Raw genomic sequence first — 13,881 nt, 5'->3', positions numbered from 1 at the left:
ACACTGACTGTGTGTGTGTGTGTCAGCCGCCATGCACTTCCTAATACATCAGAGAGGTCAGCCATCTCTGCCATTGTGCCTAAAAAGCCCGAGACAGTTTCTCTCTAAAGGGATTACATTGAAATAAAAAATCCAGACAGGTGAAGGAAAACAAAATACAGAGAGATGAGGTGGCTTACTTGTGGCCACATGGCAGATCAAAGCTGAGATATCAGTCTCCCTCACTACACTGACCCCCTTAAGTGTCATGGCCCTATGGAGCAGGTTAGTGTATGCTCCTGCTTCAAAAACTTCAGGAAACCAAATATAAACCCAGAAGAAAACTGCATGAGGCATCATATTATAGCATAAAGGAATAGCATTTCTTTTCTTGCTTTGTGGAAAGCTGAAATTTTATGTGCTGTGTGTTGGCATTTCCTGTGATATTGCCACAGGCACAGGACCCAGATTGTTCAGGAGCACATTAAATACTGCTTCATAGATATAACTTTGGACAGGAATCTGTTTTATGCATATGGGATGGACAGGCAAACCATCATCTGAGAGATTGTTAGAATCCACAAAATATTATCGAGGTGCTCTGCAGAAATCTCCACCCAATAAGGGTAATCCAGCCCCCATTTCTCTATGATTTATTCAAAAGTATCTATTTTGGTGTTATTTTATCCCTATTTTACAATACTTACATTTGTCTTGTTTTGCCCTTCATATGTGCAGACAGTTCATTTAGGAACACAGGATAATTGCTATTGTGGTGGACTGATCCTGTCCAGCAGCCAAGTTCCCACATAGCTGCTTACTCACCCTTGCCCCCACAGCAGGATGGGAGACAGAAGAGGAAAAGCAAAACTGAGAAAGCTTGTTTAATTGGTGAAGAAAAGAGAAAAGGAAAACTGTGCACAAACAGTCACTATGCCCCACAAGCAGAATAGTCAGTCTCCAAGCACTGGACACTTTGGAAGCCAAAAAGCTCCTTGCTCTTTTTCTATCCCCGTTTTCATTGCTGAGCATGACAGTATATGGTGTGCAGCACCCCTTTAGCCAGTTCAGGTCAGCTATCATGACCACGTCCCCTCCCAACTGCTTGTTCACCTTTTACCTATTTGTTCCAGGAAGGGGGACAGAGTGGAAAAAAGAGAAATCCTTAATGCTGTGCAGGCACTGTTCAGCAACAGCTTAAACATTAGTGTACTGTGAACACTGTTTTAGACACAAACCCGAAGCACAGCACCATTGGGACTGCTATGAAGAAAGTCAACTCCATCCCAGACAGAAAAAGCACAGGTACCTTTTAAAAGATACCCTGCTTCAGAGAAGGTTATAACTGTCTTTGAATCAATAGATAGGGGGGATTATACAGGAAACATAGGATTCATAGGCGCCTCCAGAGAATGGTCTCTTGGATATGGGTTTGCCTCCTTTCACTACCAACGCCAAGCTTTTCATTTCAATACCAAGCTTTTAGATAGCTGAAGTGAATTGAGATGACCCTTATTCTTCAGTGCTTAGCCATGAGACCTTCTCCTGTTCTCTGTCAGTTGTTATGCTATACCTAAGTGGTTGTTATCTGTCCCACAACAGGTTTCATGCAGCTTACAATTTTACCTTTAAATACAGTAACTAATTTTACATCTCCCTTTCTCATATTTCTCCTCAGAACTGAATCCCAGAGGTTAAAACCATATATTTTCTTGTAGGAGTGTGTATTTTTACTGAGTAAGCCTTTTGGATGCTTCTTGGCCATGGATCCTACCTTCTCAAATGTAGAGTGCAGCTTCTTTGCCTTTTGTTAAAAGTAACCAAAAACCTGTGATTGAGCAAAAGCTCTGAACTGTGATAAATGTCACCCCCAAATAAATATTGATTTTTAAGTGTCAATTCTTAATAACCATAGCTGTCAAAGCCCAATAAACCAAATTACAGTGCAATAAAAGATATTTCACTACTCTAGTTTAAATATGTGCCGAAGCTTTTATTGTGTAACATGGAAAGACAGAGATTCTACACGGCCTTCTTGGTACAAGAGAGATATTTATTAAATTTATGTGATATATATTGTACTAATATAGCCATGTGTGTTGCATTTCAGGCATAATTTACTTCTTTTGCTTTTCTGTCTGTTTTTAATGAACTTTTAGTGCTGTTTTCTTCATGTCAGCTTCGAAATGGCTCTCCTCACACAGGTGTGTCTGCCTTTCTGCTTTCACTGTGGCCTTTGAACTAGTCAGTCATTTCTAACCAGTTTGAAAGCAAAAATATCTCAGATACACTAATTTTACCGAAGTTTAATAAAACCAGGTAGCTTTTAGTGGCCTGCTGACAGGAAACACTGCGTTATAAGCTAATCTTTCCTAAACAACAGCTAATCCACATGCAAGAGGGCTGCCCTGGCTACCTTTCTCTCAGAAAAGATTTGTCTGGAGTCTCTGATTTCCAGGCTCCAGAGAACCTAAGGATAAGGAGCAGAGCCAGAAGAAACCCAGCCTTGTCAGACCTTTTGGCAGCTCCTTTCGTTGTTTCTCCTTTGAGCAGGGTGGGCTGACCTTGAACGTGATGGCCAAGGCAAAAACAGGTCATGCCATCTCCTAATACGAAATCACAGGGTTGCAATCTTTTCTTTATTGGCTTTTTTAAAAAAACCTTTTCATACGTTTTTGAAAAAGGCTTATGCTTTCTCAACCACCACTGCATGGTCAGGAGTCAGTTTCCTTGAGTTGACTGTACAGGTGCCTGAAAGGTGGTTGTAGTCAGGTGGGGGTCAGTCTCTTTTTCCAGGCAACAACTGACAGAACAAGAGGACACAGTCTTAAGCTGTGCCAAGTGAAATTTAGGTTGGATGTTAGGAAAAAAGTTTTTCACTGAAAGAGTGATAAAGTTCTGGAATCATCTGCCCAGGGAGGTGGTAGAGTCACCATCCCTGGATGTGTTTAAAAAAAGACTGGATGTGGCACTTGGTACCATGGTTTAGTTGAGGTGGTGTTAGGGCATGGGTTGGACTTGGTGATCTTGAAGGTCTCTTCCAACCTGGTGATTCCGTGATTCTGTGATTCTGTGATGTATTTGGGGATATTTAAAAGAAATTCAAAACCTACCCACACACATAAGTAGTTTGTAGTGTTCTTTACAAAATGTTCTTCTCCTGCGTGTGTTTAATTTCATCCACTATCTCAGTTTTCTTAATTTTTTCATCCTCTGCAATTTCTCATGACACAAGCTTTGTCACCTTTGCTTTTCACTGTGGTCTTCAAATCATTAATATCCCAGGCACATGTCATATTTTTAATCTCTGGGGCATCCTACATGGAAGCCCTTTCCATGCTGAGATGGACCATTTGTTCCTCCTCTTTGTTTCCGTTCTCTCAGCTGTGGGCTTTTTTCTCCCCCTATCCATGCAGGACTTTACCTCTCACCTCGTGGCTACTAAGTTTCCTTTATAGCCTCTTCTCAGGAACTTTATCAAAAGCCTTTTGAAGGTCTAAATAAAATACAGACAATGGTTTTCCTTTATCCACTGTTTTGTTAACTCTTTTAAAGGTCCTGAAGAGGTTTGAGGTTTCTTCTAAGACAGAGGTCATGCTGGTTTGTCCCTACCATATCACCCTCATCTACTGTTCCTGCTTTATAAGAATGTCTAATGACTCCCCTGCACCAGGAGTGTGCTGCTTAAGAACAGAAAGCAGAGGGAGTTACTTGTCTGTGGAGACTTTTCCTTACAGCCTTCTAGCTGGTTGGTTTATGCAGCCTTTAAGCCCTGAGGTAAGGAAACAGGAAAACAGATTAATAGACATAGCAATCTCCCCCAAGATACTTCTAGATAAACACAGCCTTGGGCATTTAGAAAGTCGGATTTATTACACCTTAAAAGAGGTTCCTGAAAACCACGGCTGTTTTATTTTAAAGTATGCAGCCAAAGGCATGCACTTCTTTAATCTCTGCCACTCTTTCCTGATAGACAACCAAAAGCATAGGTCCCAGGGTTTAGAAACAGTTGTGTATAAACTGGAAACAACCTCAGCAAGCCTTTAGAACAATGAAGATCTCTTTGGGGGCACTGAAGTGGATTTGAACTAAAGCCAAAACACATTTCCAGTGCACAAGCGGTACAGAAACAGACACAAATGCACAATTGATATTGGTAGGGTAATATAATTGCCAACATTTTCCTGGAAAAATGAGAATGCAGACAGTGATGTTTGAAGGTAGGTGGTTTTTTATGCTCAAAACAGCACTGAAGAGCAAACTCAGGCCTCAGTGTTTGGCTGGTGCTGGAAGTCTGGGATTCCCAGCTGTGACTGTTGTTGCCTGCAAAGTGGCATTACCAGTGTACTCACTTCTCATCACTGGTTGAATGCATCCCAAGATCCCAACTCCTACCTGCACTGTACTGTTGGTGGGTGTGTTGCATATGCCCAGGTCAGTTGCATACGCCCCGCTCAGTTTAAGTATTTACTTTTGGGAACAATGGAAATTTTTCATTCATGTTATCTGGGCTAAAAGTCTTTGAAAAGGTGGCTTTGTCATTCAGCATTCATCTCTTTCTTTATCTCCACAAAGGCAGGAACATGTATTTGTTGATTTGCTTTTGACATGCGAAGGAAAGACTCACTAGTCCTATCCTCATCTTGTAATATTTTTCCCCCTGAGTGATCCCATTCCCTCCCTTCCCTCAGTTCCCAACAAGCAGGTAAGTACTGTAATTGGAAATGTTCTGACTCCTCAAAAGGCTCCCTTCTCTTAGAGTTTGCGGTCTATAGTATTTTTTACCAAGATATAGGTAAGAAGCATCCACCACCATGGGCTTATGCTAGAAGGGACTAATTTATACCATTTTCCATGCCAGGTTTATAATTTACCAATAAAACTCTGTAAGTTTCTTTTGTGGACCCTCTGACTTTTGTTGCTCCTTTTTGACCATAAGCATTTGTGAATTTTGGGTGCTCCCTTCCCCTTAACGGTGGGACACCACAAAGGGTCTTTCTTACTTGCTAAATGTGTTACTTTTTGTTACTTGCAAAAAGAAGGACTAAACTCAGGTCTATTTGATGCCATGATAGTCTGGATTTTTTTAAAATACTCCAATGTCATTGAGAGGGATCTCAGTTCTGAAAGGAACTGCTGGTCCCTCTGGAGATGCTGAGGACTGCTGGAGAACTATAAACCCAGCACTGTTCATAGTCATAACTGCTAAAACCAGTACAATAGTTCTTGGACTGGAGCACACTGGTCTGGGGGTTATAAGATTCCCTTTTCTTCAAGCTGGTTCCTGCCTCAGATACATCCACCTGTACATGTACAGGACACCCACATATGTACCCACATATGCAGGAAAAAATTTGCTGATAATGTGGGATTGGGTCTAGCACTTAATATTTTTTCTTCCCTTCCAGTGCATCTTCACAAGCCTCCCTGGATACTCCTCGTCCCCAGCATTTGGATTTGTCTTTTTCTGCACTGCCTGAAGCACAGTTTGCTCACGCTTAGGTGATTTACTAAAGGCTGCATAACCGCTTGGAAATATGCAAGGCTGTTTTTGGCAGTGCTGGTGTAGATATTTCAGTGCCCTGCCTCAGATTGATAGCGCTGCGCAGCGAAGAGAAGGCAGCTCTGGAAAACGTTTTGAGTTCAAAAGGAAGAAGAATCTTTTTAATCATGCAGGCTCTCAGGAAACCCAAGACTCAGTGGGACAGTTTCCTCACAGTTGGGACTGTCCCAGAAAATCAGTGGCATTTGAAAGCAAGATCACAGCCAAGGAAAGTGCTGCAGTGATGGAGAGGGCCCCAGCCAGTGTGAGTGAAATGGCTACTGCCTCTCCTGCCGCCAACAACTGGCAGGGAGACTTGGGGTTCAGTATTGCAGAAAGAACAGCATATTTAGCAATGTCACCTTTTCTATTTGAAATATCTGTGAGAGTTTGGATCATATAAGCAGCTTTTAAAATGAGTGTGGCACAAGGAACTATTTCAAGTCTCCTCAGATTACATAGAGGGCCTGATCCGGCAATTTCTTGCTTTCTTTCTTTTTCTCCCCTCCCTAAAGATACATATCCTGACTGACTCCTATGAGATTAATTCAAACAGAGCAACTGCTGGATTAGACCTTAATCCCTTTTCCATCCATTTAAATCATCCTGAATGGCAAGGGATTGCCGTGTGTTTCAGCGCTGGCCTAAGATTCATTTTATTCTGGCATCTTGTTGCTGTTTTGCATCTGTTTTCTGTCCTTTTTTTTTTTTTTTTTTTTTTGGTAAATTCTCTGGCTTCAGTTGTATTTGTAACTTGCGATCTTACCAATATGGTCTGGCAATGACATTTGTCTTGAGGGGATCACTTTTCCCCTGTCTTCCTCTGCAACAGCCAGTTGCTTCTTATGAAACATCCCTCTCCCATCCGCCTGGCTCTGCTCTGCAGCTTCATGGGGTGTGAACTTTGAAAGGCTCAGCTCAGATTATCCACATTTATACTGTTTTTTTCCAGCAGTACCCCCTCCCCCCAACTAGTCACTAGCTGCCATACAGTTAAGATGACAGCGCTGCCCAAATAGCAGAGGGTGGGCTACTACACAGAAACCTCTTTGATATAGGAGTTCCCTCAAGGGAAGCGGCGGTCACCTCCCAGCCACCAAACTCTTGTCAATCTGGGAATCAAGTTCAACAGGAAGCACCTCTCTGCACAGCCCGAACTGCGGCGGCGGGAGGAGCACACGGTGACCAACGCAGTGACCAACTCCGCCCTTGCAGTGCGAGCAGCCCCGCTCCGTACGGCCCCGGTTCTGCCTCTGCGCAGGGACGGACCCCCGGTCGGGACGGGGGGGAGGCGGCAGGCGGTGCGGGAGGGTTTCGGAGCGCGGTGCGGGGCCCGGGCCGGTGGCGGTGCCCTCAGGGCCGCGCTGCCCAGGGAGCGGCCGGGGCAGGGCGGCGGCGGGGCCGGGCCCGCCTGCCCGAACGCGGGGTCGTGACGCCCTCTAGTGGGGACGGCGCGGCGCGGCCGGGCGGGCGGCGGGCAGCGGGGCCCGGCCGGGCCGGGGCCGCCGTGGGGAGGCCGTGGGCGCAGGCTCCGCTGGAGGTGGCTGTGTCCGTGTGGCTGTGGGCAGAGATTTGGGTGTGGTGCGGGCTCGGGTGTGGGTGCCAATAGGGATGAGCGAACGCCGCCACCTCCCAGCCCAGAGAGTCACCTCGTGTTTTAGCCCTGCGGATAATCCAGTGCCCTGTTGCTCTCGGCCCCCACAGCCTCTTGAAGCCCCTTGGGTGGGGAGTGGGGATTTGCGTAATTTAAGAGGAAACGACTTGGCCGTCCCTGTTCCCGGAGATGTAAAGCAGCCCGTGGCAGCACTCAGTGAGAGCCCAAGCCCCAGCAGGCGAGCCGGACTGGACTGATGCCTCCAGGAACATCAGGCGCATTGTACAGGTGCATCAGGCACTAGAGGGAGGGTCTGCCCTGGCCTTCTTATTCTGCCAGGCTGGAGTGCCACATGGCATGAAAGTGGGATAGAGTCATAGACTCGTTTAGGTTGGAAAGGACTTTAAGATCATCAAGTCCAACAATTAACACAGCACTGCAGAGTCCACCACTAGACCTTGTCCCCAAGTGCCACATCTACACGTCTTTACAATTCCTCCAGGGATGGGAACTCCACTAGTTCCCTGGGCAGCCTGTTCCAATGCTTGACAACCCTTTCAGCGAGGAATTTTTTCCTAATATCCAATCTAAATCCAATAATAAATCTAATAATAAACCTAAAAATAAATCAAATAGGTGCCACCAATAGCCAGGTGGCAGCAGCTTAGTGAGAGCATATACCGTCATTTTCTCTCTCCTTTTCTCACACTTGCCCTGCCTAGCCTTGGTGTGCTTTTGTTTTGCTGCACCCTGCTTTTGTCTTCTTGTGTCCTCTTGAAGATGCCTTCCTATTAAAAGCTGAAAGATTTGAAATGATGGTTGACCTGAAAATTTTAGCTGGTTCAGGTGTGCTTCTTGTGTCTTACTGAGCTAAGTTTGCTCATGCTTAAACACAGTTTTGCATCAACTGGATCAGGAGGAACCACCTATGTGTCACTGTTTGGGATAACTAGAATAGATTTCTTTTTTGGGGGGTTTAGAAAAAGACTGATGTGTTGGCTCTTCCAGCCACATGCAGGAGGTACTTGTGGAATTCAGAGCTGAAAGCCTTTCTAGCAACAAGCTCCTGAAGTAGGGAGGGTGCTCTTTGCTATCTGGCGTCAAACATGTTTTGAAAGTGTTGTTTGCTCATTGTCATTGGTGCCAGCCCAGATCTCTGTTTGCCAGTGCTGGTGGTTTGGCATCACTGATCTAGAGTGAGATCAAACAAGGGGGAATACGGAGCCAGAGCCTCAGTTTATTTACCCTAGTGTGAGTGAATGGAGAAATGCCAGTGTTAAATGTAGGTAAGCAAATACATAATCTGTCACTTAGACTCATTTTGACACTTGGTAAGAATAACTTACAAAGCATCCTGTTGGACTACAGTAAAAAAGCAAAGACTGTCTGCATCTACTTTATCCATACGCTTCTTACTAAGGAGAAAGTTTGTAATCTAATCAATTAGCAAAATGAAACATGAATGTTGCCTAGCTCCATATCCCTGTCACCCAGTGTAACTTGTATGTCTATAATTTCCCTTCTGTGGAATGTGTTCATCCCTTCAGCATGAAGAATAACAACTAGTATATGAAATACTTTAATTCTCTTAAATTAGTTGTGTCAAGTAGAGATTGAAGGTAACCAAAATACCATCTCAAAATACATTTTAATACACCAACTGAAGCATTGAACAATATAGAACAGCCAAAGACTGTACATGTGTTTTCAATACTCTTTTATTATGCAGAAGATTTTTCAGTTGTTGTTACATGCTGACGGTATTCTTAGTAGCTTGACACAATTGATTTTTTTTCTCCTGGGGAACATATATGGGGGCAAACAAGCAACTCAGTCCATCAGGAAAGCTGGGAGCACTGATCTTTTGTTACTGATGAGTGTGGTCAAGGCATATTTCACAATTTCTGGTTTATATGTGTAGCTGGGGCTCTGTGTTTCCAAAGCCAAAATGATTGAGGTAACTGGAGTTGTTCTGTTCAAAATTATTATTTTTTTAAAAAAATTTTTATGAAAGAAGTAGTAGAACTAGTTTTAGCTTGTATCTGTAAACCGGTCTCTTAGTGTGAATTTGAAGGTATGTCCTGTACAGTCTGCTGTGGGAAACTGACATCTGTGTTTGCAAGTAGGCAAACATTATTTAACCCTCAGATAATGCTGTGTTTAAATGATTTAAGTAGTTTGTTTAGTTATTCATGTTTTTTCTGCTGAGTTTCACAGATAGTCTATTGAATGAATTTGCTACCAGCTATTGAAACAGTAGCATTTAAGTAAATATCACACAGTATTTTCAGAAGGCTATTTTCTGTTTCAAAAGTCTAAATATTGAAGCAGAGACTTGATTCAAAATGTCTCATTTAGCTAATCAAGGAAAAGAAATATCTGCTCTCTGTCTACTATTCCGAGTTTCAGCATTCTTTTGACTAGTCTTGCAATGAATTGCTGTGGACAACAAATAATTCAGACAATAATTTCAAAGGAATAACTGAGAAACTCACAACAATGTTTGCAGATAAGAAAAGGACTTTTTAATTGAGTAAGTTATTCACTGTCAGCTATTCACTCAGCCACAACTGTGCAGTATCTCTTCTTCATGTGGAGCTTTGGAGAACATTAGCACCTCGCTCCTATCCCTACAGGATAAATATGGCTTGTTGCATGTCAGACCAGTGGTTAGGTAAGACATCTACAGTAAATGGTTTCCAGGATTTTCCTTCTAGGCCAACAGTTAGTAAACAACCCTTCAAAATGCTGTGAAAATGGTTCCATTTTCCTTTGGCCCCTGGATAAAAAGTAGCAGGAGCCCTGTGATTCACTGTGTCTTGTCCTCAGTTCTTCTGAAGATGAAGTCCAGGGTTAGAAACCAGTTTCTTTTGGATTTCCTTCATGGTTGAAATTTGTTAACAAGAACTTGATTACTGCAGTGGAAGTAACTTGGGAAGTAATGGCTACTTCTGGCTATTTGCTGAAGCAATCAATTGCACTAATAGTGTAGCTGCCATCCCCTGCTGCTACTTGAGGTGTTCCTCCAATTTCAATAGCATTTTCCCCTGTAGAGTGAAGGATCTTGCAACAAAAGGCATTGCATGATCCTGGTATTTTATCAGGCTGTGGTTGGGTGACAATAGCTTTGTTGCACCTCAAACAGGCTCCATGGGGTATTTACAACCTTCCTCAACTTCAGAACTGAATTGTAGCTACCTGCACATATCCCTGACTCCTTGCTTGGTCTGGGCTGCCCTGTTTGTGTATGTCCGGAGCATGTTGAATACTATTCTGCGAGGTTGTGGCAAGTGCCATTGTCAGTTGAAGGTAACAAATCATGCTTACATTTTTAGGAGTGTGATCAGAGACCACAGGCAGAAACAAGACTATATTTTTATGAGAAGTGTGCAAATATGAAATACAAAGTCTTGCTGTGGTACAATGGCTGTAAGTAAATAGTAGTTGGTTCAAATGAAGGGCAGGGTGATGGTAATCAAAGTAACTTTTTATTTTAATGCATGTCTTTCAGTTGGCTAATCCTATGCACATTTTTGTTCAATTATGTTTCATTTCCTCCTTCCTTATATTCTGCAGATATTGTGTAGCATGAATTTTTACATTTCTGTCTCACCTTTCAGGCGCTGCCAAAGGCAAATGACCTTCATCCCAGCATTTTTCCATGGTGAGGAAAAACCTTTGCCTGGAATTGGAGAAGAGAAAAAACTGAAATGAACAGCTCACTGTGACCATGCAGCTTGAGTCACTTGAACCATGTCAGATGGGAGACTATTCTTAGTGGTCTTTCTGTGCAGTCAGCTTATCTTCCAAGGAGCAGCAAACCTTTTTTTTTGGGTGGGTGCTTCACCTTTCACCAGGAGATTTGCTTGGCCTCTTTTGCTGCTCTAACGCACTTGTTCCCTCATGTTTTTTGTATATTATCTGTGCCAGTAAAAGTACTGGATTTCACAGAATGAAGACAGTCAAACAAGGTAATCACTGAGGCTTTTATCAGTCAGTTCCTCAAAATTAAACTGAGCAACATTTATCTGGGAAAACATAGCATTGCTCTGCCTGGCGAATTTCCATTACTCTTGCATAATGTGGATACATTTGGCATAGGCATACCATGAGGTTCAAGTCTCGGGAAAGGATGCCAAGTAGTCACATCTGCTGGCTTGGGTGCCAGAGCAAACACTCCGCGTTGCCTGAGTCAGGGCTTATGCTTCTTTTGGAGTTCAGAAGAATAGTGGAGGGAAAATTATCTGCGTAAAGGAATTTCAGCTGAATGTTTATGTAGCTCTCAGATTTCTTTGTGCTGCTCTGAGGTCTCAGCACTGATTATCACCTAGATAACTGTTCCCCCAACACCAGGATGGCTCTTTCAAGATCAGTGAGACAATATGCTGGGAAAGCACTAGGCTGATAATTTAATGTGACTTTTATGAGACAAAGATGTGGAATTCTGTGTTGTATTACTTGCAAGATCCCACCTATTTGTAAGTCATGCTGCGTGCAAGTGATTGCTCAGACATCCAAAGAAGTTAAATTTCCTCCTAGTCCCAAGAATACTGCCACAGTGGGAGGAAATGCTGGTAGATTGCTCTCATTCACAATTGCCTTGTTAAGTTCATGTACACTTATCCCAAGGAAAACTAGGTTGTTTTTTTTTTTTTTTATTTCTTCCTTGGGAACCAGAAATGGAGACAACCAATCATTCATCAATTAAATCGCCCATTTGATTTCATAACTCCTGAGAAATGGCTTGCCTTACAGATAGTATCAACATGTTCCAAGGCTAAGTGGCGGCTCACGTATGTCCTGAATGAAAAAGTATAATTACACACTTCAGTATGATAAACTTGGTGCAAACAGTTGACATTGAGAGAGCAGCTGTTTTCTTTGCCAATGGAAGTAAAAGATATACAGTGAGAGGGTTTAAAAGGTCAATACAGAACTTATACATCTCCTGTGCCAACAGCAGCAACAAAAAAATGTGCAGGTGTAAGGCTGGAGTAAAGGTAAGGCTGGGGAAGATGTCACAGTTCAAAACTAAGTATGCAAGATTCTCACAACTATTCAAGGTGTGTGTATCAGAGATTACTTTTGATTACTCAGATAAGTTGTACTTCTGTAGGCCCTCTGAAAACATAAGCAGCTGTAGGAGAGATACCAGGTAGATACTACCCAGCATCATTTCACTATGGCAGGGCTGCCTTAAGATGATAATTTTACAAGAATGAAATAGAGCATGCACCACATCACAAGCAGCAGCATCATGTAGATTTTGAGGGGGAGAGTCAAGGAATATTTGAGATGTTTTCCCTTAGGAGGACTTCCCTAGAACATTTTGTGGATCTTAATCTGCAGTTTTACTTCTTCAGACCTACTTCTGCAACATTTCCTTTATCAGTTAAAGGCACAGATGTTCATGAAGCTTGAATTTCAGAATGACAAGCACACATTTTTCTTAAGCAGCCTGAAATAGGTATGTCCAAGTGTTCCTGGCAAAAATGGCTGAGTAGCCTTGGAACTGAAAATGAACAGTACCATCTGAGTTAGACATATCTAGCAACTTCTGTGTGAGCTGGATTTAACACTCAGAGAACACATTTTGGCAGTGACACATGGGGTTTGTGTCTCATTCAAAAATAATAATTAATTCATTCAGATATTTGGTGGCATACTTTACTACAAGCAAGCATAGATTCCATCCATATGATACATCATTTGCACAGATGTTATTCTTCACTTCAAAAGGGAAGTTCAGCCAGTGTCTTCTGTGGGATATACTTTATTATGACTCTCTTCAGCAGAGATCAGCACAGATATGTGATAAACAGAGGCATTTGCCTGTTTAATTCAGGCTTTGTCTGAACTAAAGGAGGGGACAGACATGGTCAGTGCTTAGAGACAGATGCAGCCCAGTCTTGGTGGGTGTGAAGAGGAACAGTGCATGTCCTATCATGGTAAGCTTGGCTGTGCTTGGAGCTTTAAGTAGAGCTAATGGAGGGGGATATGTTACTTGTCTGAATTTCTGTGCTTATTTCTCAGCAAGCAGATCTGCAGATACTGGCAGGAGTTTACTCTCTTTGGCTGACTTCTTCCAAGACTCAAGAATGTGATCTGGATCTGAAGCATTGGAGCTTCCTCCTGAAGTGATATACATGGTTTTTAATGCACTGCTGAAACCTGAATAAACTGTTTAAAGAAAAGTTTGTGCACTAGTCCTCAGTAGCCAAGTTAAGTTTGCAATGAGTTCAGATCAGGCTGCTCGGCGCTTCATCTGGTTAGGTCTTGAAAACTTCAAAGAATGGAGGCTGCACAACTGCTTCAATTTCATGGAGAAAGGACACTTGCAATAGTTCAGTTTGCCACCATCAGAGGTAGGAGCTCCACACACCTTCAGCCAGTCTACTCCCTCTTCCTGACAACTGTGGAGTTTCCTCTTCATTACTGAGATTGTAGATTGTCAAGATGCTTTATCACAGGAAACAGATTCAGTAAAGCAGACTAGAGGTGCAAAGAGAATTGTGGGCAGTTTTAGAATCAAAATCCTAAATACCAAAGCTGCACCACTGAATTGTGCCACCACACCTGGGGACAGCTGAACCTAGCAATCCAACTGCTTGTGTCATGATTTTAAAAGTCTCTAGATGTTAGCATGAGGTATTGCGGACTGTGTTTAGAAACCTGGAGTATTCTGTCCATTCCAACAAGGTTCCACCTTTCTCATGTCCTGCAGAAACCCTGCAAATCTTCATACTTGCAAATGATCTTTAAAATT

General features: G+C 42.8%; 1 long non-coding RNA gene across 1 annotated transcript; it reads left to right on the top strand.

The window, feature by feature from the left end:
- Positions 1 to 6,442: 6,442 nt before the first annotated feature.
- Positions 6,443 to 13,316, top strand: LOC121659332. The gene is made up of 3 exons (XR_006014286.1): positions 6,443 to 6,795; positions 10,736 to 10,949; positions 13,149 to 13,316. It is a non-coding gene; the product is annotated as an uncharacterized LOC121659332 (long non-coding RNA).
- Positions 13,317 to 13,881: the final 565 nt, after the last annotated feature.

Source organism: Corvus kubaryi, unplaced genomic scaffold (genome assembly GCF_017639235.1).
Source record: "Corvus kubaryi isolate FWS band 111438036 unplaced genomic scaffold, C.kubaryi_AGA036_p1.0 split3-73, whole genome shotgun sequence".
Taxonomy (NCBI): Eukaryota; Metazoa; Chordata; class Aves; order Passeriformes; family Corvidae; genus Corvus; species Corvus kubaryi.
This window is presented reverse-complemented; position numbering and strand designations above follow the sequence as displayed.